At 44.1% G+C, this 24694-nt stretch overlaps 1 protein-coding gene across 2 annotated transcripts in view; it reads right to left on the bottom strand.

Moving 5' to 3' along the window:
• LDLRAD3 (low density lipoprotein receptor class A domain containing 3) overlaps positions 1–24694 on the bottom strand; it is a 206045-nt gene that overhangs the window by 176941 nt on the left and 4410 nt on the right. The window contains exon 1 of one of the 2 annotated variants that reach the window (XM_066635432.1): positions 3685–3744. The exons of the other annotated variant lie outside the window; for it this stretch is intronic. The gene's annotated coding sequence lies outside the window, so the exon portion shown is untranslated. Of the gene's footprint in view, positions 1–3684; positions 3745–24694 lie in introns of those variants that run through there. 2 annotated transcript variants of the gene reach the window in all.

A 24694-nucleotide genomic window follows, 5' to 3' on the forward strand; every position in this document is an offset into this window, starting at 1 on the left:
AGACTATGGTATCGCGCTCTGAAAGGTGGTTCTGGCACAGCGTCTAGTGTGGCTGAAAAGGCTAATCCGGGAGTGACAATCCCTTCCACACCGGGAGCAAGTGCAGTCTGTCCCTGGTCTGTCTCCCTGGCTATGGGCCTTCCTTCTTTGCCTCTTTGCCTCAGACTGTTGGCAAAGTGTCTCTTCAAACTGGGAAAGGCCATGCTGCACAGCCTGCCTCCAAGCAGGACGCTCAGAGGCCAGGGTTTCCCACTTGTTGAGGTCCATTCCTAAGGCCTTCAGATCCCTCTTGCAGATGTCCTTGTATCGCAGCTGTGGTCTACCTGTAGGGCGCTTTCCTAGCACAAGTTCACCATAGAGGAGATCCTTTGGGATCTGCCCATCATCCATTCTCACGACATGACCGAGCCAACGCAGGCGTCTCTGTTTCAGCAGTGCATACATGCTAGGGATTCCAGCACATTCCTGGGCTGTGTTGTTAGGAACTTTGTCCTGCCAGGTGATGCCGAGAATGCGTCGGAGGCAGCGCATGTGGAAATCGTTCAGTTTCCTCTCCTGTTGTGAGCAGAGAGTCCATGACTCGCTGCAGTACAGAAGTGTACTCAGGACGCAAGCTCTGTAGACCTGGATCTTGGTATGTTCCGTCAGCTTCTTATTGGACCAGACTCTCTTTGTGAATCTGGAAAAGGTGGTAGGTGCTTTACCGATGCGTTTGTTTAGCTCGGTATCGAGAGAAAGTGTCGGAGATCGTTGAGCCAAGGTACACAAAGTCATGGACAACCTCCAGTTTATGCGCAGAGATTGTAATGCAGGGAGGTGAGTCCACATCCTGAACCATGACCTGTGTTTTCTTCAGGCTGATTGTCAGTCCACTCAGCTGTGCTGAGTGAAACGGAGGATGTGGGGGAGGGGCAGAAAGGGCATTGTGGGTACCTGGAAATTGGAGAGAGAGCTGTGCTGACTGTTATGATACGTACTGTTTAATAGCGCAATCTCTAGAACAGTGATTTGCAATCTTTTTCATCTTGTGGCACACTGACAAGGCATTAAAATTGTCAAGGCACACCATCAGGTTTTTGGCAACTGACAAAGCATACCATACTGCCAGTGGGGGGCTCACATCCCCATTGGCCCTACTAATAAATGATCTCCCCCCCCCAAATTCCTTTGGCACACCTGCAGACCACTCGCAGCATACTAGTGTGCCACAGTACAGTGGTTGAAAATGGCTGCTCTAGAAGAAGAAAACAGCCAAGAGATACTGCTAAAATGCAATACAGATAAAATGAAGCTAGATTCAGTGTCATTTCAATCAAGATGCTGGCTGAATCTTTCCCATGAGAATATACTAAGGAGTACAGGAGAGAAAACAATTAATACATTATACAGCTGAGCAGCCCCTCCACACAACCTCAGTTAGGACTTGAACATCCTGTCAGAGATCAAAGCTGCTTGCTTCTTAAATTGTCACATATCGTTTGACTCAGCTAATTACACAATAATATCCAATGAAGCAGATATTCCTCCACTGATAACACTTAGAAATTGGGAAACGAGTGCCCCCCAGGCTAACCTGAAGGCTCTTAACCAACTAACAGGCCAGAGTGTCCATTAAAGAAATTTACTAGGAAGCCTAATCACTCCCTTGGCAGATTTCCAATACTCCTATTACGATTCTTCTGGAAACTCATTGCAATTAGTTATGCGTTCTGCCAGAATTGGTATAAAAGCCTGGTGCTAATCAAATAGTAGGCTTTTCAGCTTGAAATACACTCAGCCATTCAGAAGCTTTACAAGAAGGAATTACTAGATGTGCCAACTAGAAGTCTACTGCAGCTAACCTTCCCCCCTCCACAAAACCAGTTAACTCTTTCTCCTAGAGAAAGTGCTTTGCATTTCAAGTTGATTTCCTTGGATTTTAGCAGGACCTCCAAAGACTATATAGCAAGCACAGATACCAACTCTTCAGAGCCAGTAACCAATAGACAGCTGAGTACACCTGCAAAGACTCCTACACTTGCAGCACAATCCTCTGCACTTATGCTCAGAAGTAAATTCCAGAGGTCACAGGACTGCAGCCTTAGTGTTTGTAAAGCAGCCATTCTCAAATTTTCACTCTCCAGATCACTTTCCACTCCTATCAGGGAGCCCCAGGGCTCTGAGGAGCACACACTGAGGAACACTGCCTGGAAAGCATAAACGCAAAAGATTTCTACTACTATATAAGGTTTTAGGGCAAGTGTATGAATTAAAATGTTGATATGCTCCTTGCCCTTCAGTGCAATCAGGAAAAGTGTCAGAAATTAAAGTGACAGGAAAATTATGATTATAAAGAAACTAAACATTAAAGTAAAGGGTTCTGCAAAATACAGTGTTTCGGAACAAGCATGCAGTCTTTGACATACAACACATACACAAATCCAGGTCCCAAGCAAATCTATGTAACTGGTAACCGTTTTTTAAATCCTATGCGTCAATAAGAATTTCACACAACAAGAGAAGAGCAAGTAAGCACACCACTTCCTCCTATTGCAGTAGACGGAGGTAAAGCACAGTCCTTGGAATGCCCACTCATTATGGAGTCACAAGTCCTTTGTGCTGTCCCAGACCTTCCTTCTACCTATTTTCTGTCAGGGAACAGCACTCGGCACAGATGCCAGTTTTCCCCAGAGTTCCTTGAATTTTAAAAAGGCATTTATAGATGGAACTAAGAGAGGATTTCACAGTTGCCCATGACAGTATAGCATTAAAAAAAAAAAGAACACTCATCAAGTACTCTCCTTATGCCACCTATCCTCAGCACATCAAGTTAATAGCAGCCTATTCTAGCATCACACATTGGCAACTGTTGATTCTGCAGGGAGAAGTGAGAGCATAATAGCTAAGAGCTATGAATTTGGAAGCCCCAGGTTTGAATTTTGCCTCTGACACGGCAGCCTCCAACAAGTCTTGGCTTCCCATCCTTAATATGAAGACAACGATTTTAGCAGGCTTTCAAGGACTGTTGTAATGATTACAACAGCATACTGTATAGGAATTGTTTTGAACGCTCTAAAACAGTGGTTCCCAAACAGTGGGTTAGGACCCACTGGTGGGTCACAACCGGATTTTTGGTGGGTCCCTTAGCAGTTGAGCAGAGCCTCCAATAAAAACACAGGTAATGGAAAGTTCAGATAGCTAATTGCCTCACCCCCTGAGCTATTCAAAATCATACAGCTGCTAATTACACTGCAAAGAGCTCTGCTCCTGCAGTTTGCAAGCATGTGTAAATAAAGGGAGGTAAATGTTTGAGCATCTTTGGGGGGTGGTTATGATTTGTAAATAAATAAATAAATGTTTTTTTCACGTCTTGTAAAGCTAGGTGGATCCCGATAAAGTGTTTTAAAAAGTGGGTCTCGTGCTAAAAAGTTGTTCCAAAAAAAGGATTTTCAACCATTTTCAGCTCAAGGCACACTGACAAGGCATTAAAATTTTCAGTTTTCAGACAATTGACAAAGCACATTGTACTGCTAGCCAGGGTTCACATAACCCAATGGCCCTACTAATAATGACCCTCCACCCAAGCTTCCGTTGCACACCTGCAGACCACCTGCAGCACACCAATGTGCCAAGGCACCTTTCTCGAAAATCAATGCTCTAAATTCTAAATTACACTTAGGTTCTATATAGTACTTCTGTACCTACCTTGTCAAGTAAATATTGAAAATATGGAACAGTCATGAAAATACACCAAGGAAATAAACAGGCTTGGGAGCTGGGAGAGAAAAAAAGATGAATGAGTCCTTCACCATGAAGGCGAGCTACGGATTGAGTATAATCAGCAAGGATGTGAAAATATATTCTCTTGTAAAGATCCTTAAACTGAATTGCAACATTAGACTATATTAAACTTTAAAATTGTGCCTTCTGAAGGGGGAAACTATTTCAGTTTCCTTTTAAGTAGCTCCACTCCTAGTAACTGTTCTACAATCTACCATTTGTGTGGTTTCCTTGTGTAGAAACTTGCTTTATATGCCCATTGCTACTACTGCCTATGTGACTCAATATAATGGAGAGCTGGTAATCTAAGGACTAATTTAATTAGCCAAATGGCAGTGGTATATTCTCCAGATCTGTACAAGACAGTTAGGTTAGCTCCTCATTTCACAGCTGATCTCTAAAAACAAGTGCTTCACAAAGTACTCATGTGGTTCCCATCATCTGCAATGCCTAATGGCATCAGCATGTGAAGTTATGCAGCCTCCTAATACCTATCTGAAACAAGGCAAAGTGCCCCTATTCCATTTTCCAAGTTCTTTTTTTTTAAAGATACAAAAAAAGACTTAAGGTTGATCAGCAAAATCACATGGTAAGATTTCTTCTGGGATAATACCACTTCCACAAGTTGTTGCAGTTCTGATTGCCCTGCATGCAGAAAACTAGCAATATCAGGAAAAGTGCTAAGCTTTTTCCACTACAGACTAGTCTACAGCAGTGTTTCTCAACCAGTGGTACCTGAGGTGGTGTCTGGTGATACCCATGGGACCCCCCAGTCCCCAGCTGCCTGGCACCGAGACCAGAAACGTGACACAGCAAACAGCAGTAGGAGGCATGGTTCAGCAGGCAGAGCTCCAAAGCATGCTTTCCAACACTCAAAAAAGCCCTCCCATCCACCCTGAGCCTCTTACTGGTGTTCATCATGTCACATCTAGACTCCCAAACCAGACGTATCTGGCAATGATATCATCACCAGTTACTTCCAGTGGTACTTCCAATAGATGGACCATACAATGTGGTATGGAAGAAGACAAATGTTGCAAAACACAGGCCTATGCGAGTTTCTGCTCTGAAGGTTGAATTCAACACAACATGCCATCTGAAGTCATATGGTTCCATAAGCATTTTGCAGGATGCAAAGACCAGTTCAAAATAAATTGTAAAAGTAAACCTAACAAAAATAGCCTATTATAAATCTCATAATGTTCCATGGTTCCTTCAGAGTCAGTTAAAAATGGGCGCCATGCTGATGAAGGAAAGAAGGAAGCAGCAAGAATATAGGACTTTTTAAAAAACAGTTAGGTGGCTCATCCAACTTCTATTAATGACAAATGATGCTAGTCTGCAAAGTTTCCTATCATCTGTTTAAATTAAAGGTCAGCAGGCAGTCTGAGGTGCAGCACTGGCAAACTATTTTGAAATCCTGTCTCCCATTTCAATATATCAAAATATAGTTAATTCTCTCTCCTCGAGATATTCTATCAGATCCATTTTGCCAAAACAAATATTCTTCATTTTTTATTTCGTAACTCTAAACTTTTTGTGCATTGAACTGAAGGCCCCTCAGCATGAACCAAAACTGCTGTCAAATCCAACTTTTAACACACCGATTTAACTGCCTATTAACAAGACACCGGCTCGCTGAAAAGAGAATACCAGTGAAATCTGAGAACTGAGTGATGACAAACTAGGAGGCTACAAAATTCATTTTACTTGGCATGAAAAATGGTTTGTCTGCAACTATTAACAAATGCCTTCTTAAAAAAGAAAAAGAAAAAACCACCACACCATACTGCATGTTACCTAGACAGACATTTAACTGTGCTCAGGTAATTTATGCAAACACAAAGTGCATTCAAAAGCAATGTGCCTCTACCTGCCCGCAGAGTAGAAGACAATACTGGATGCTCATAACAATGACAGCTCTGCATCTACAGCAACTACTTTTCAGTCACTGCTGCCTGACCTTAAGGGAAAACCATAGGCACCTGAATACAGTGTCAAAACTAAAATACCTGCATGTACAAACTGAGTACTTGCTTTGCAAATTTTTGCCACTGATCTTATGTAATGGCAATAAGTCCCTGAGACCAATGTGAGGAATGGCCCCACCATGACAATGTAAGCTCAGGTGACCCAACTTAGGTGGCAGATTGAGGGATACTATTAAAGGGCATGTTTATTTCAAGTGTTTCTCAAGGTTTATCCTCCGCTGCACCACTTCACATGGTCCACCAGTTTGAAGAATCACCGGAAGTAACTGGCAATGACAAAATCGCAAGGAAAGATGAGACACAACAACGTAAAAGCATAAGAACATAAGAAGAGCCCTGCTGGATCAGTCCAAAGGCCCACCTAGTTCAGCTTCCTGTATCTCACAGTGGCCCACCAAATACTTCAGGGAGCACACCAGACAACAGACACAACCTGTGTCGTGGTGCCCTCCCCTGCATCTGGTAATCAGAGGCAGCCTACCTCTAAAACCAGGAGCTTGCACATACCTACAATGACTTGAGACCCTTGATGAACTTTTCCTCCAGAAAAAGACTCAAACACCAGTAAGAGACTCATTGTGGATGGGAGGGCTTTTTCAAGAGTGGAAAAGTATGCTTTGGAGTCTCCTACTGCTGTTTGTTGCGTCACATTCCTGGCCTCCCTGCCAGACAGCAGGGGTCTGGGGCTCTTGTGAATACCTGGGGCTAGGTCTCTGGAGCAGGGGTCTGGGGCTCTTGTGAATATTGACTGGGTCAATTTGTGTTCTGGTCACAATAAGGAAACCGGATTTCTTGACATGCTAAATGACTGTGGCTTAGAGCAGCTAGTCATGGAGCCCACCAGAGGGCAGGTGACTCTGGATTTAATATTGTACGATACGCAGGACCTGGTTAGAGATGGAAACGTTACTGAGCCATTGGGGAACAGTGATCATGCTGCGATCCATTTTGACGTGCACGTTGGGGGAAGAATACCAGGCAAATCTCTAACAAAAACCCTTGACTTCCGACGGGCAGACTTCCCCCAAATGAGGAGGCTGGTTAGAAGGAGGTTGAAAGGGAGGGTAAAAAGAGTCCAATCTCTCCAGAGTGCATGGAGGCTGCTTAAAACAACAGTAATAGAGGCCCAGCAGAGGTGTATACCGCAAAGAAAGAAGGGTTCCACTAAATCCAGGAGGGTGTCCTCATGGCTAACCAGCCAAGTTAGAGAGGCTGTGAAGGGCAAGGAAGCTTCCTTCCGTAAATGGAAGTCTTGCCCTAATGAGGAGAATAAAAAGGAACATAAACTGTGGCAAAAGAAATGTAAGAAGGTGATACGGGAGGCCAAGCGAGACTATGAGGAACGCATGGCCAGCAACATTAAGGGGAATAATAAAAGCTTCTTCAAATATGTTAGAAGCAGGAAACCCGCCAGAGAAGCGGTTGGCCCTCTGGATGGTGAGGGAGGGAAAGGGGAGATAAAAGGAGACTTAGAGATGGCAGAGAAATTAAATGAGTTCTTTGCATCTGTCTTCACAGCAGAAGACCTCGGGCAGATACCGCTGCCCGAACGGCCCCTCCTGACCGAGGAGTTAAGTCAGATAGAGGTTAAAAGAGGAGATGTTTCAGACCTCATTGATAAATTAAAGATCAATAAGTCATCGGGCCCTGATGGCATCCACCCAAGAGTTATTAAGGAATTGAAGAATGAAGTTGCAGATCTCTTGACTAAGGTATGCAACTTGTCCCTCAAAACGGCCACGGTGCCAGAAGATTGGAGGATAGCAAATGTCACGCCTATCTTTAAAAAGGGAAAGAGGGGGGACCCGGGAAACTATAGGCCGGTCAGCCTAACATCCATACCGGGTAAGATGGTGGAATGCCTCATCAAAGATAGGATCTCAAAACACATAGACGAACAGGCCTTGCTGAGCGAGAATCAGCATGGCTTCTGTAAGGGTAAGTCTTGCCTCACCAACCTTATAGAATTCTTTGAAAAGGTCAACAGGCATGTGGATGTGGGAGAACCCGTGGACATTATATATCTGGACTTTCAGAAGGCGTTTGACACGGTCCCTCACCAAAGGCTACTGAAAAAACTCCACAGTCAGGGAATTAGAGGACAGGTCCTCTCGTGGATTGAGAACTGGTTGGAGGCCAGGAAGCAGAGAGTGGGTGTCAATGGGCAATTTTCACAATGGAGAGAGGTGAAAAGCGGTGTGCCCCAAGGATCTGTCCTGGGACCGGTGCTTTTCAACCTCTTCATAAATGACCTGGAGACAGGGTTGAGCAGTGAAGTGGCTAAGTTTGCAGACGACACCAAACTTTTCCGAGTGGTGAAGACCAGAAGTGATTGTGAGGAGCTCCAGAAGGATCTCTCCAGACTGGCAGAATGGGCAGCAAAATGGCAGATGCGCTTCAATGTCAGTAAGTGTAAAGTCATGCACATTGGGGCAAAAAATCAAAACTTTAGATATAGGCTGATGGGTTCTGAGCTGTCTGTGACAGATCAGGAGAGAGATCTTGGGGTGGTGGTGGACAGGTCGATGAAAGTGTCGACCCAATGTGCGGTGGCAGTGAAGAAGGCCAATTCTATGCTTGAAATCATTAGGAAGGGTATTGAGAACAAAACGGCTAATATTATAATGCCGTTGTACAAATCTATGGTAAGGCCACACCTGTAGTATTGTGTCCAGTTCTGGTCGCCGCATCTCAAAAAAGACATAGTGGAAATGGAAAAGGTGCAAAAGAGATCGACTAAGATGATTACGGGGCTGGGGCACCTTCCTTATGAGGAAAGGCTATGGCGTTTGGGCCTCTTCAGCCTAGAAAAGAGACGCCTGAGGGGGGGACATGATTGAGACATACAAAATTATGCAGGGGATGGACAGAGTGGATAGGGAGATGCTCTTTACACTCTCACATAATACCAGAACCAGGGGACATCCACTCAAGTTGAGTGTTGGGCGGGTTGGGACAGACAAAAGAAAATATTTCTTTACTCAGCGTGTGGTCGGTCTGTGGAACTCCTTGCCACAGGATGTGGTGCTGGCGTTAAAGACGCCTTTAAAAGGGGACTGGACATGTTTCTGGAGGAAAAATCCATTATGGGGTACAAGCCATGATGTGTATGCGCAACCTCCTGATTTTAGAAATGGGTTATGTCAGAATGCCAGATGCAAGGGAGGGCACCAGGATGAGGTCTCTTGTTATCTGGTGTGCTCCCTGGGGCATTTGGTGGGCTGCTGTGAGATACAGGAAGCTGGACTAGATGGGGCTATGGCCTGATCCAGTGGGGCTGTTCTTATGTTCTTATATACCACCAGACACCACCTCAAGTGTTACCAAAAGAGCTATTTTGTTTTGGTAAAAATAATGCACATGGAGAAATAATAAAGGTATGTTTCTTGGTCCTAATCATTGAATACAGTGTACCTGGCTTCGTGGTGGTTGCGTATGAAGAGTATTTGGTGCATCCAAGGAAATCAGAAAAAGGAAGGGGGTTGTAGAGAAGGATTTTAGGAGTCCCAACAGTTTAGCTTGCATGAAATTATAGTCCATAATAGAGCATAACCAGGTATAGAAAAAGAAGATCAAAGCTAAAAGGGGGGATTGTCACATAATACAAGTACCACTTGTGGTACTCGTACCGCTGGTTGAAAAACACTGGTTTAGTTTATTATTATATTTTCACCACTATGGGAAGCAACACTGAAATTTTCTGCCTCTGCCACCAAAATGTCTTAAGCCTCCTGCAGCACCATTTACTGTAGTCTATCCCATAAAGCAGGAGCTTCCCAAATATGGCTCTCGCAGGCAGGATCTGTTGCACTGAGAAAATCCTCTTGGGCATGGCAGTGGAGAAGCCTTACCCTTCTACCCTGCCACCTCCCATCTTCACACCCAATATTTGCAGAAGGTTGCACTGGGCCGCCACTTCCCCAGGAAAATCAGGGCAAAATTTTGGGATGATCAACAGCAGAAGCAACTTTCTGGCACAAGTTTCTGCAATGATTTGACAAAGACGGGAGGCGTCAGGGCAGAATGATAAAGCTTTGCCCCCACTGAATCATGCCCAAGAGGACTTTCTCTGTGCACTGTGGGTAGTAGTTTGGAGGCCCCTGCTGTAAAAGGAAGCTACTTTCCTAGAGTAAGTAACAGTTTGGTATAAGGTGGAAGTTAACTATCTGAACTGCCTTTTCAAGCCTTTTCTACCTACTAAAAATGTTAAAGGATCTGAAAATCTCAAGACTGGTGCAGCTCTTCAGGTGTGCAGCATCTACCATGAAAAACAACCCACCTTTCCAACTGCATGCAGCAATACCTCCAACAATGCATTCATTTTTCAAAAGCTGAGTAGTGTCTGAAACAGAAGATAAGGCAGGAAACTAGTGCTCACTGGCCAGAATATACCACACTCATCAGCAGTGGTAGCTGTCAATCAATCTTGGATGAAGGACATTGGAGCAAAAGAGTGGTAAAGGAGCAGCTTTATTAAAAGTATTGCTATATATGCTAAACGGTGTTCTACAGCATACCGATTTGCCTTTACTGTAGTCATTTATATTATAAATGGAACAGGCTTTCAGCAGCCATATCTGACTCACTTAGGCTGCAATCCTAACCACACTTTCCTGAGAGTAAGCCCCATTGAACAAAATAAAACTTACTTCTGAGTAGACGTGGTTAGGCTTGTGCCCTTAGTCTGCTTATTCAACTACTGTTCCAATAGTACTACCTTGTCTACATTAGGACAAGGTAGTACTCCAATAGTACTACATTAGGACAGCAGAGGTGCTACTCATTTTTCACTAACTCATGCAAAGGCAACAGCAGCCCTATCACTTTCTCCTCCCTCTACTACAGGCTGTTGATTCAACTTCAGTCCCATAACACTCAGAGGCTTTGATCGTGCCTAGCAGCAAACCTTAACAACATTATTTGTTTCTGAGCATGATGCAGCTCCTGTTGCTCTTGCTGTACTAAGAACACGTACAGAAAAAAAAATTCCATCAGTTTTGCTGTGCTACTAAAATGAAAACAACAGAAAAGGCAACATTAGTTCATCCTGAGTTTCTGAAAAACAGCATGAAAGAAGCATTGTTGGCAAGTGGCAGGTCTGCAAATTCTTCCCACCTTGCCCGTAAACTGCAAACAGAGTCTTGATTACGTTCACTTAAGAGGTAGATTGTATTTGCTTAAAACAGTTCAGGGACCAGAAAGCAGCCAGTGGCCCACAATTCAGATATGGTTTGCAAAGCCATTTTATCTGTACATACACTACTTAGTAATCATTCAAGATGCGATGTTAATCAAGATGTAACAGACTCCTGAATTTTCTTTTACAGTACTTATAGTGAAAATAAGGATAAAATTGTTACATCACCACTAGGAAGCTCACTTTTTGTTCATGTGGGATCCTTAACTCTTCTCCCAAACTAGGAAAGGACTAAAAGATCTTCCAAAACTTGAAAGATGTAGAAAGGACCTACAAAGTTGAGCACACCAGGAACAAATTCCTGTCCCTCACCCCAGTTCAGAAGATCCCTGACCCTCTGCCACGACAAGATCGATGGCGAGAACAAATTGGCAGACCACTCTATCATAAATGTGTTATTTCCTGAAAAAACTGTTAACAAAAATTATAAGATATTCCATTCTTGAATATAACATATTTCTTTCTATTTCATATGTGATGTCTCTGCCACACTTGAACACATGCACTTTGTAACTAAAGCTGCTATTGTAAAGGAGGTACAGATTTTATTATAAAGCCTGATCATCAATGGTACCGGCAGGTTGTGTAATAAAAATTCTACTTTCAGGCTCTGTACCACAATGTAAGAAGGCTTCTCTAGCACAGGGTGCCCAAACCCCGGCCCAAGGGCCATTTGTGGCCCACAGAGACTCCCAATTCAATCCGCAGGGAGCCGCCAGTCTCCAATGGTCTGGCACTCCACAGACTTGCTGGAGCTCGCTCTGGCCCTCGCTCTCAGTGTGAGGACGACTGTTCAACCTCTCATGTGAGCTGTGGGATGAGAGCTCCCTCCACTGCTTTCTGTTTCACGTCTGTGCTGCAGCAGCGGCAGCAAAGGAAAGGCCAGCCTTGCTTTTTGCAAGGCCTTTTATAGACCTTGAGCTATTGCAAGTCCTTCATTTGTTCATATAAGTTCCACCTCTAATATATTTTATGTAAATGTATTCAAATTTGAAATGTAAATTAATTCTTTTTTTCCCCAGCCCCCGACACAGTGTCAGAGAGATGATGTGGCCCTCCTGCCAAAAAAGTTTGGACACCCCCTGCTCTACCACCCTACCCACCCCATGGGTAGAAACAGGAGTAATACAGACAGAAAAAACATAAGGACGTTTTCTGACTTGTAACTTTGCTAGATTCAGCATGATTCTTAAGACTTCTGCAGAAAATTGCCAAGGCAACAGTTTCAAGCCAAATTTATATCCCAGTCCTAAGGACATCTATTTTTATATAGGTCCCATTGATTTAAGTGGAACTTCCATGTTAACATGCTCAGGATCACAACAGTATAAAGCCATTTCACACAGACGTTTTATGTGGCAGGCGGAGATCAGGGGAGATCAGGGGTCTCAATGCGTGGATGAGACGGTGGTGTAGGGAGGAGGGGTTTAGATTTGTTAGGCACTGGGAAACATTTTGGGACAAGCGGGGCCTGTACAAGAGGGACAGGCTTCACTTGAACAAGAATGGAACCAGACTGCTGGCGCATAACATTAAAAAGGTGGCAGAGCAGCTTTAAAAATGATCCCTGGGGAAAAACTGACAGGAGCTAAGGGGCATCCGGTTCGGGACTTCTCATCCCTATGGAATGAGGATGGAGAGGTTAGAGAACAAGGCAGGGTCAAAGTAGGAGTAGGAAGTGGAAGTGGAAACATGATGGGATGTGATAGCCCATCCAGCAAATGAGAGACTGCAAGGATAAAGGAGATAATAAGCAGCCCATCTTGGAGGACTTCATATACAAGTGCTTTTATGCGAATGCCTGAAGTCTCCGAGCAAAGATGGGAGAGCTGGAATGTCTGGTGACTAGGGAAAACATTGACATAGTGGGCATAACAGAAACATGGTGGAATGCGGAGAACGAGTGGGATACCGCAATCCCGGGCTATAAACTCTATAGGAGGGTCAGGGATGGGCGTGTTGGTGGTGGGGTAGCCATTTATGTTAAAGAAGGGGTGGGATCCAGCAAAGTAGAGATTGAATGCGGGTCCGACTCCACCACAGAATCGCTGTGGCTTAAATTACCAGGTTCGAGGAACGATGTAATACTGGGGGTATGCTATTGTCCTCCAAACCAGAAACCAGAAGGGGACCTTGAAATGAGGAAACAGATCAGGAAGGTGTCAAGGAGGGACAGGGTTGTAATCATGGGAGACTTCAATTATCCTCACATCAACTGGGTCAATTTGTTTTCTGGACACGAAAAAGCTGAATGTCTGCGTGACTTCCTCTTTGCCGACGATGCAGCTGTCACTACCCACTCTGCCAAAGATCTCCAGCAGCTCATGGATCATTTTAGCAAGGCCTGCCAAGATTTTGGACTGACGATCAGCCTGAAGAAAACACAGGTCATGGTTCAGGATGTGGACTCACCTCCCTGCATTACAATCTCTGCGCATGAACTGGAGGTTGTCCATGACTTTGTGTACCTTGGCTCAACGATCTCCGACACTCTTTCTCTCGATACTGAGCTAAACAAACGCATCGGTAAAGCACCTACCACCTTTTCCAGACTCACAAAGAGAGTTTGGTCCAACAAGAAGCTGACGGAACATACCAAGATCCAGGTCTACAGAATTTGCGTCCTGAGTACACTTCTGTACTGCAGCGAGTCATGGACTCTCCGCTCACAACAGGAGAGGAAACTGAACGATTTCCACATGCGCTGCTTCCGACGCATTCTCGGCATCACCTGGCAGGACAAAGTTCCTAACAACACAGCCCAGGAATGTGCTGGAATCCCTAGCATGTATGCACTGCTGAAACAGAGACGCCTGCGTTGGCTCGGTCATGTCGTGAGAATGGATGATGGGTGGATCCCAAAGGATCTCCTCTATGTTGAACTCGTGCAAGGAAAGCACCCTACAGGTAGACCACAGCTGCGATACAAGGACATCTGCAAGAGGGATCTGAAGGCCTTAGGAATGGACCTCAACAAGTGGGAAACCCTGGCCTCTGAGCGGCCTACTTGGAGGCAGGCTGTGCAGCATGGCCTTTCCCAGTTTAGAACATAAGAACATAAGAACATAAGAACAGCCCCACTGGATCAGGCCATAGGCCCATCTAGTCCAGCTTCCTGTATCTCACAGCGGCCCACCAAATGCCCCAGGGAGCACACCAGATAACAAGAGACCTCATCCTGGTGCTCTCCCCTACATCTGGCATTCTGACTTAACCCATTCCTAAAATCAGGAGGTTGCGCATACACATCATGGCTTGTACCCCATAATGGATTTTTCCTCCAGAAACTCGTCCAATCCCCTTTTAAAGGCGTCTAGGCTAGACGCCAGCACCACATCCTGTGGCAAGGAGTTCCACAGACCGACCACGCGCTGAGTAAAGAAATATTTTCTTTTGTTTGTCCTCTCTCCCAACGCTCAATTTTAGTGGATGTCCCCTGGTTCTGGTATTATGTGAGAGTGTAAAGAGCATCTCCCTATCCACTCTGTCCATCCCCTGCATAATTTTGTATGTCTCAATCATGTCCCCCCTCAAGCGTCTCTTCTCTAGGCTGAAGAGGCCCAAACGCCGTAGCCTTTCCTCATAAGGAAGGTGCCCCAGCCCCGTAATCATCTTAGTCGCTCTCTTTTGCACCTTTTCCATTTCCACTATGTCTTTTTTGAGATGCGGCGACCAGAACTGGACACAATACTACAGGTGTGGCCTTACCATAGATTTGTACAACGGCATTATAATACTAGCCGTTTTGTTCTCAATACCCTTCCTAATGATCCCAAGCATAGAATTGGCCTTCTTCACTGCCGCCGCACATTGGGTCGACACTTTCATCGACCTGTCCACCACCACCCCAAGATCTCTCTCCTGATCTGTCACAGACAGCTCAGAACCCATCAGCCTATATCTAAAGTTTTGATTTTTTGCCCCAATGTGCATGACTTTACACTTACTGACATTGAAGCGCATCTGCCATTTTGCTGCCCATTCTGCCAGTCTGGAGAGATCCTTCTGGAGCTCCTCACAATCACTTCTGGTCTTTACCACTCGGAAAAGTTTGGTGTCGTCTGCAAACTTAGCCACTTCACTGCTCAACCCTGTCTCCAGGTCATTTATGAAGAGGTTGAAAAGCACCGGTCCCAGGACAGATCCTTGGGGCACACCGCTTTTCACCTCTCTCCATTGTGAAAATTGCCCATTGACACCCACTCTCTGCTTCCTGGCCTCCAACCAGTTCTCAATCCAGGAGAGGACCTGTCCTCTAATTCCCTGACTGTGGAGTTTTTTCAGTAGCCTTTGGTGAGGGACCGTGTCAAATGCCTTCTGAAAGTCCAGATATATAATGTCCACGGGTTCTCCCGCATCCACATGCCTGTTGACCTTTTCAAAGAATTCTATAAGGTTCGTGAGGCAAGACTTACCCTTACAGAAGCCATGCTGACTCTCCCTCAGCAAGGCCTGTTCGTCTATGTGTTTTGAGATCCTATCTTTGATGAGGCATTCCACCATCTTACCCGGTATAGATGTTAGGCTGACCGGCCTATAGTTTCCTGGGTCCCCCCTCTTTCCCTTTTTAAAAATAGGCGTGACATTTGCTATCCTCCAATCTTCTGGTACCGTGGCCGTTTTGAGGGACAAGTTGCATACCTTAGTCAAGAGATCTGCAACTTCATTCTTCAATTCCTTAATAACCCTTGGGTGTATGCCATCAGGGCCCGGTGACTTATTGATCTTTAATTTATCAATGAGGTCTGAAACATCTTCTCTTTTAACCTCTATCTGACTTAACTCCTCGGTCAGGAGGGGCCGTTCGGGCAGCGGTATCTGCCCGAGGTCTTCTGCCGTGAAGACAGATGCAAAGAACTCATTTAATTTCTCTGCCATCTCTAAGTCTCCTTTTATCTCCCCTTTCCCTCCCTAACCATCCAGAGGGCCAACCGCTTCTCTGGCGGGTTTCCTGCTTCTAACATATTTGAAGAAGCTTTTATTATTCCCCTTAATGTTGCTGGCCATGCGTTCCTCATAGTCTCGCTTGGCCTCCCCTATCACCTTCTTACATTTCTTTTGCCACAGTTTATGTTCCTTTTTATTCTCTTCATTAGGGCAAGACTTCCATTTACGGAAGGAAGCTTCCTTGCCCTTCACAGCCTCTCTAACTTGGCTGGTTAGCCATGCGGGCACTCTCCTGGATTTAGTGGAACCCTTTGAAAAGACACTTTGCCAACAGTCTGAGGCAAAGAGGCAAAGAAGGAAGGCCCATAGCCAGGGAGACAGACCAGGGACAGACTGCACTTGCTCCCGGTGTGGAAGGGATTGTCACTCCCGGATTGGCCTTTTCAGCCACACTAGATGCTGTGCCAGATCCACCATTCAGAGCACGATACCATAGTCTTTCGAGACTGAAGGTTGCCAATGCCAATGCCACGAAAAAGAGACCAGAATTCTTGACATGCTAAATGACTGTGCCTTAGAACAGCTAGTCATGGAGCCCACCAGAGGACAGGTGACACTGGATTTAATATTGTGCGGTACTCAGGATTGGTTAGGATTGGTCAGAATTGGCTGTGTAAATGTTACTGAGCCATTAGGGAACAGTGACCACGCAACAATCCGTTTCAACATGCACGTCGGGGGAGGAATACCAGGCAAATCTGTCACAAAAGCTCTTGACTTCCGATCAGCTGATTTCCCTCAAATGAGGAGTCTGGTTAGAAGGACGTTGAAAGAGAAGGTAAAAAGAGTCCAGTCTCTCCAGAGGGCATGGATGCTGTTTAAAACAACAGTAATAGAGGCCCAGCAGAAGTGTATAAGGTAAAGGAGGAAGGGCTCCACTAAGTCCAGGAGGATGCCTGCATGGCAAGCAACCCAAGTTAGAGAGGTCGTAAAGGGCAAGGAAGCTTCCTTCCGTAAATGGAAGTCTTGCCCTAATAAGAAGAAAAAGGAACAAAAACTGTGGCAAAAGAAATGTAAGAAGGTGATATGGGAGGCCAAGAGACACTATGAGGAACACATGGCCAGCAACATTAAGGGGAATAATAAAAGCTTCTTCAGATACATTAGAAGCAGGAAACCCGCCAGAGAAGCAGTTGGCCCTCTGGATGGTGAGAGAGGGAAAGGGGAGATAAAAGGGGACTTAGAGATGGCAGAGAAATTAAATGAGTTTTTGCATCTGTCTTCACGGCAGAAGACCTCGGGCAGATGACGCTGCCCGAACGGCCCCTCCTGACCAAGGAGTTAAGTCAGATAGAGGTTAAAAGAGAAGATGTTTCAGACCTCATTGATAAATTAAAGATCAATAAGTCACCGGGCCCTGATGGCATGCAACCAAGAGTTATTAAGGAACTGAAGAATAAGGTTGCTGATCTCTTGACTAGAAAATGCAACTTGTCTCTTAAAATGACCATGGTGCCAGAGGATTGGCGGATAGCAAATGTCACACCGATCTTTAAAAAGGAAAAGAGGGGGAACCCGGGAAACTATAGGCCGGTCAGCCTAACATCTATACCGGGTAAGATGGTGGAATGCCTCATCAAAGATAGAATCTCAAAACACATAGACAAACAGGCCTTGCTGAGCGAGAATCAGCATGGCTTCTGTAAGGGTAAGTCTTGCCTCACGAACCTTACAGAATTTTTTGAAAAGGTCAACAGGCATGTGGATGCGGGAGAACCCACAGCCATTATATATCTAGACTTTCAGAAGGCATTCGACACGGTCCCTCACCAAAGGCTACTGAAAAAACTCCATAGTCAGGGAGTCAGAGGGCAGGTCCTCTCATGGACTGAGAACTGGTTGAAGATCAGGAAACAGAGAGTGGGTGTTAATGGGCAATTTTCACAATGGAGAGAGGTGAAAAGCAGTATGCCGCAAGGATCTGTCCTGGGACCAGTGCTTTACAACCATGAATGACCTGGAAAAAGGGCTGAGTAGCAAGGTGGCTAAGTTTGCAGACAACACCAAACTTTTCCGAGTGGTGAAGACCAGAAGTGATTGTCAGGAGCTCCAGAAGGATCTCTCCAAACCGGCAGAATCAGCAGCAAAATGGCAGATGCAATTCAATGTAAGTAAGTGTAAAATCATGCACATCGGGGGGGGGGGGAATCAAAACTTCACATATAGGCTAATGGGTTGTGAGCTGCCTGTGACAGATCAAGAGAGAGATCTTGGGGTGGTGGTGGACAGCTCGATTGAAGTATTGACCCAATGTGCGGCAGTAAAGAAGGACAATCCTATGCTTGGGATCATTAGAAAAGGTAATGAAAGCAAACCAGCTAATATTATAAAATAAATGGTAAGGCCACACCTGGAGTATTGCGTCTAGTTCTGGATGCCACATCTCAAAAAGGACATAGTGGAAATGGAAAAGGCGCAAAAGAGAGTGACTAAGATGATTACTGGGCTGGGGCACCTTCCTTATGAGGAAAGGCTACAACGTTTGGGCCTCTTCAGCCTAGAAAAGAGACGCCTGAGGGGGGACATGATTGAGACATACAAAATTATGCACGGGAAGGATAAAGTGGATAGAGAGATGCTCTTTACACTCTCACATAACACCAGAACCAGGGGACATCCACTAAAATTGAGCGTTGGGAGAGAGGACAAACAAAAGAAAATATTTCTTTACTCAGTGTGTGGTTGGTCTGTGGAACTCCTTGCCACAGGATGTGGTAATGGCATCTGGCCTAGATGCCTTTATAAAGGGATTGCACAAATTTCTGGAGGAAAAATCCATTACGGGTTACAAGCCATGATGTGTATGTGCAACCTCCTGATTTTAGAAATGGCTATGTCAGAATGCCAGATTCAAGGGAGGGCACCAGGATGCAGGTCTCTTGTTATCTGGTGTGCTCCCTGGGGCATTTGGTGGGCTGCTGTGAGATACAGGAAGCTGGACTAAATGGGCCTATGGCCTGATCCAGCGGGGCTGTTCTTATGCTCTTACGCACCTATTCTACAACCTTGTTATGTCAGGTTTCATGTGAAGATTTCATTGTTTCAAACCTCCCCCCATGTCAAAATCATGAAACAAAAACTGTATACCTAGCCTTAACTTTCATATGAAAGTTTTTCAGCTGTGACAGTGGAGAGAGGGAACTTAAAAAAAGAAAGAAGCAAATGAGTTATGAAATCTGAGTTAGCACAAGCAAGTGCTATGAAATCTGAGTTAGCACAAGCAAGTGAATCTGAATCTGAAATCTGAGTTAGCACAAGCAAGTGCTATGAAAACAAGCAAGTAAATGAAATCTGAGTTAGCACAAGCAAGTGAAAAGAATAATTATGTTAAAATATTTGAAACAGCATTCCATTGTTTTTGTCTAGAACAGGGGTGTTCAAAGTTTTTGGCTGGAGGGCCACATCAACTTTCTGACACTGTGTCGGGGGCCGGAGGGGGGGGAGAATTAATTTACATTTAATATTTGAAAAATTTGCATAAGTTTACATAAATGAATATATTAAAGATGAACTTATATGAATGAATGAAGGTCTTGCAATAGCTCAAGGCCTATCAAAGGCCTTGCACAAAGCAAGGTTGACCTTTCCTTTGCTGCCTCTGCTGCATCACAGACATGAAACAGCAAGCAGTGGAGGGAGACCTCATCCCACAGCTCATGTGAGAGGTCAAACTGTCGCCCTCATGCTGAGAGCAGTTGCGTCGGGCCAGTGCGGGCTCCAGCAGATCTCCGGAGGGCCAGAGGCTCATTGGAAACTGGGGGCTTCCTGAGGGCTGCATTGAGAAGCCTTGAGGGCCGCATGTGGCCCCAGGGCCGGGGTTTGGGCACCCCTGGTCTAGAACATAGAAAACGTACTGTATTGATTTGAAGATTATAGGAGAACAAAACGAAAAACCCTGTACACAATTACTAAATATTACTCCTTTAAGAGCATCACAGATACCCAAGTTACTTCTAGACTGTGCAGAAGGGTCACACAAAAATATACAGGCGCGTGACGCTTAACAACCATTTGCTTAACAACGGACTGCATATATGACAGTGATCAAAGCACAATAAAGTTGCTCTTAATGAGGCAATCATATCTCCCATAGCCTGCAGCAGAGTGACTGCTCTTAATGCAAAGAGGAGGCAATCTATCTCCAGTAGCCTGAGCAGCCGGCTAGTTTCTGGCAGGGAGTGTCTGTTTACACCAGAAAGACAATAGATTGGACTGAAAGTTCACTTAATGACCTAAGCGCATAACAACGGGGACTGGAGAACGTAACCCTGTCGTTAAGCTCTTACAAGACTGAAGGGTATCCAAGTCTTTGCTGCCACCAGCCTACTCAAAAGGACTCTGATGAAATAAAGCTGCAGACTGAAGTGTCAAACAATACCACAATTACTAACTACAATGTACCCAAAAGAAACAAGAGTCTTCCAATAAGAAAAGGAATCTTACATGACAAGATTTCCCAGAATTAACTTTAGAAGGTATCAAACGCACCCAACAGGTGTACAGTGCAGTCCGTATACTTATAGAAAATCACTCAAGGTGCAATCCATACACACTTACCGGGGAATAAGGCTCACTGAGTTCAGTGACCCTTACTTCGGAATAGACATAAACAGGATTGCACTGCAAGTGTTCTGTGTGCACACACAATATAGAAAAGTGGACATTACTCTCCCTGTCTAAGATTAAATGTGCACAGAATTTAGCAGTACAGCAACACTATATTTTACTCTCCAGGCAAATCTCCAGGCAAATTTTGAACAGGCATGGTCTGCAACACAAGTGATTTGGTTGTACATGTTTTGAGCTGGTTCGCGGCTGTATTTTGGCAAGCTCAGCAAGCACAGCTGTGGTGCCAAGAAAAGGGGAATCAATTTATTAAGGTCAGGTTATGTTGATGACATGATATCAATTGTACTATATGCAGGATTTCTTAATTGGAAACGATATTTAAATTAGATATTGGAATGGAGCCCACTATAGGATTCTAAGAAAAAAATAGAGGCTAAAAATGTCTTTACATTTCTAGGGTTTTCCCAATAATCAGGATCTGGGGGGTATTTGGTATAATAAGTATTTGCTTCCTTCAGTTGTTCATTTTGGGTTTGTTAGCTATCTACATAAATTATTCAGTATTTAAGGACTTCTCTAAACTCTCACGGGTAGTTCTAGGAGTGTAAAAGAGAAAAGTAGAAAATAAAAAAAAATCAAAACTTTAGATATAGGCTGATGGGTTCTGAGCTGTCTGTGACAGATCAGGAGAGAGATCTTGGGGTGGTGGTGGACAGGTCGATGAAAGTGTCGACCCAATGTGCGGCGGCAGTGAAGAAGGCCAATTCTATGCTTGGGATCATTAGGAAGGGTATTGAGAACAAAACGGCTAATATTATAATGCCGTTGTACAAATCTATGGTAAGGCCACACCTGGAGTATTGTGTCCAGTTCTGGTCGCCACATCTCAAAAAAGACATAGTGGAAATGGAAAAGGTGCAAAAGAGAGCGACTAAGATGATTACAGGGCTGGGGCACTTTCCTTATGAGGAAAGGCTATAGCGTTTGGGCCTCTTCAGCCTAGAAAAGAGATGCCTGAGGGGGGACATGATTGAGACATACAAAATTATGCAGGGGATGGACAGAGTGGATAGGGAGATGCTCTTTACACTCTCACATAACACCAGAACCAGGGGACATCCACTAAAATTGAGTGTTGGGTGGATTAGGACAGACAAAAGAAAATATTTCTTTACTCAGCGTGTGGTCGGTCTGTGGAACTCCTTGCCACAGGATGTGGTGCTGGCGTCTAGCCTAGACGCCTTTAAAAGGGGATTGGACAAGTTTCTGGAGGAAAAATCCATTACGGGGTACAAGCCATGATGTGTATGCACAACCTCCTGATTTTAGAAATGGGTTATGTCAGAATGCCAGATGCAAGGGAGGGCACCAGGATGAGGTCGCTTGTTATCTGGTGTGCTCCCTGGGGCATTTGGTGGGCCGCTGTGAGATACAGGAAGCTGGACTAGATGGGCCTATGGCCTGATCCAGTGGGGCTGTTCTTATGTTCTTATAAGTAAAGGAAGATATTGTGTGAACTATACCAGTGAGATGCGAACCACACTCAATAAGCATGCGTTTTTTAATCCCAAAAAAACCACCTTGAAAAGTGACCTTTACCAGCCTTGCATTTGGAGAGAAAAAAAAGTTTGCCGTTTCTATGCTTTGGCCAGTTTTGATCCAAGAGTTCTATTTTAGACCAGAATATATGGAGAGAAAGTTGCTAAGTAATTATTACAACTAATTATTGCAAACTACTTTGCCCTACAGTAATAATGCAGAGCCAAGAACACATATAGCAGGGCAAACATGTATCCACAAACAGCTGCTATCTCCATTTCCAAATAAAATTTTATAGGCATTGGAAGAACACCTAGAACCATTTTTTGGAAGCTTCCAATATTAAACAGATCTTTACTTCAAGGTAATCTTGTGGATCTAACCACAAGAAAAATTATATGATGGCGACATTCAATTATAAAACTTAACTATATTACATGACTCTATGAATATTATGTCTGATACAACTCTCTTTCTATCTAGGCCAAGAGGAACTATGCTTGCCATGGAAACTTCCACTAAAGGACTGAAGTTCTTTAAATTTTTTTAATTTGATCCTGCCGCTGTCCTTGTCCCACACTTCCCCCCTGCCCCGTCTGTCATCACTTCATCATCAAGAAGGTATTCAATACCAAATATAGCTGCACAAAGCAAATGTGTTTTATATGTTTTACACGGATACTTGGGTGGGGTGCCAGTAAAAATCACATTGCATAATTCATACCTACATTAAAGATGCAAATGCAAGCAGGGTGCCAGGCTTTGATTAAGAGACTTATGCCTGCTACAACAAACTGTCTTCGTGCATGAGCAATTTGGCAGCTCTATGGAATCATTATTTCATAATGTTCTAGCACATGTACAGATAGCATTCCTAGGAAATCATTCTGACATAGCTATATATACAACCCTTTGTAAGTGTGCAGTTCACCTCTGCCACTATCATAACATTCCAGTCAATTATCTCCTACTGAAAGGTAAATCTATCTCCGTCAATTATAAGTATTAATTCATTGCATTAAGTAGCATCATACTCACCATTATCATTTTGTACCCAGGTATAGATATTTGCTAATCTTTAGCGGGGGGAAAATAATAATTTGACAACATGGGAGTTCTCAGTTTTCTTACCAGCTCCATCAAACACTTTCCAAGTAATATCTAGTCTATCCAACAAACATATCAATTTAGAGTTGTGCAAATAATACCCTTAAGGTTTTGGTTTGAAAGTATTGCTATCTCACCTATACATCTCCGAGATAATGATAAATTAATGCTTTCTGCTATCTAGAGATATTAATGATTCCTGCCTCCAATAAACAGACCCAAGGTGGCAGCTGTGGCCAGGTGGGCCTTTGCTCAGCTTTGGGTGATTCCCCAGCTCTGACTATACCTGGGTCACTCAGATGTGGTCACAGTGACCCATGGCCTAGTGACATTTAGATTCGATTACTGTAACACACTCTACATGGGGCTGCCTCTGAAGACAGTTCAGAAACTGCAACTAGTGCAGAATACAGCCACCTGTGTGGTTGTTGGAGCTCATCAGTTCAACTCAGTCGGGCCGCTGCTTTGGAGGCCAGTTCATTTCCGGGCTAAATTCAAAGTGTTGATTTTGACTTTTAAAGCCCTATATGATTCAGGGCCAGGAAATCCGAGGGAGTGCCTTTGTCCATATAATCCCTATTCATCCTCTCAGGTCATCTGAAGGGGCCTTCTTGTCTGTGACACCACCAGTAAAGACGAGGGGGACAGCGGTTAAGAATAGGGCCTTCTCTGTGGTGGTGCCTCACTTACATTCCCTTGAAATTAAGAATGGCTCCCTCTCTGGAGACCGGGGCCTCATGACTTTCTTTATTCAGGAAAGCTTTTAATTGATACTGGCGGCTAGTGTTTTTAATGATATACATTTTAATAGTTGGGATCCTGGGTGTTTTTATTGTTCTAACATTTTAATATGTATGAATTGTATTTTTTATGTTTCTACATTGTTAGCTGCCTTGAGTTCCCCTTAGTGTGGGAGAAAGGTGGGATAAAAATAACAAACATTCAATAAAGTACTGATCAGACAGTTGAAAACAATGGATATACTAACTAGTATTATTAGCATCCCAGAAATGTAGAGTTAATTGTGCACATTTTCACACCCATCTTGTTGTAAAATTAGTATTTCAAGTGAGACTATAATGAAATGCTACAGAACCAGTAAAAACACAACCTGCTGATGCAAGGGAACAATGCAACTTCAAGGATGTGAAAACAACTGTTGAATTACTATTAAACGGACCTGCAATTGAGGGCAATCAATTATTGATACAGAAAAGGAGACCTTGGAAGCAAAGTGCTACAGAAACAATGACTGGGAAGTCTTTAAGAGGGCTTACATTCAAGAGAAGAGATAAAGCTGTACAAATGACAACTTAAAAAATACTGTTCATGCACAGAGTACAGAATGTCAGCTTCTTTATGTTTCTGGTATTGACTTTGCACCTATTCAGTAGCACTATTTGATTAGTCTTAATATTCTAAGCTCCAAACAAACCAAAACCATCAAAGTCTATCACTGTCAAGTGCAACATCATTGAGGGAACAATTAAATACATTTCAGAAGATGAAAGCACTCCTCCGCATAGAGTGCTCAAAAAAGAGAGTCGTAGTGTGATGTTACTGACAACTTACATAGCCAAAAAAT

The sequence above is a fragment of the Tiliqua scincoides genome, chromosome 1 (assembly GCF_035046505.1).
Source record: "Tiliqua scincoides isolate rTilSci1 chromosome 1, rTilSci1.hap2, whole genome shotgun sequence".
In the NCBI taxonomy this organism is placed as follows: Eukaryota; Metazoa; Chordata; class Lepidosauria; order Squamata; family Scincidae; genus Tiliqua; species Tiliqua scincoides.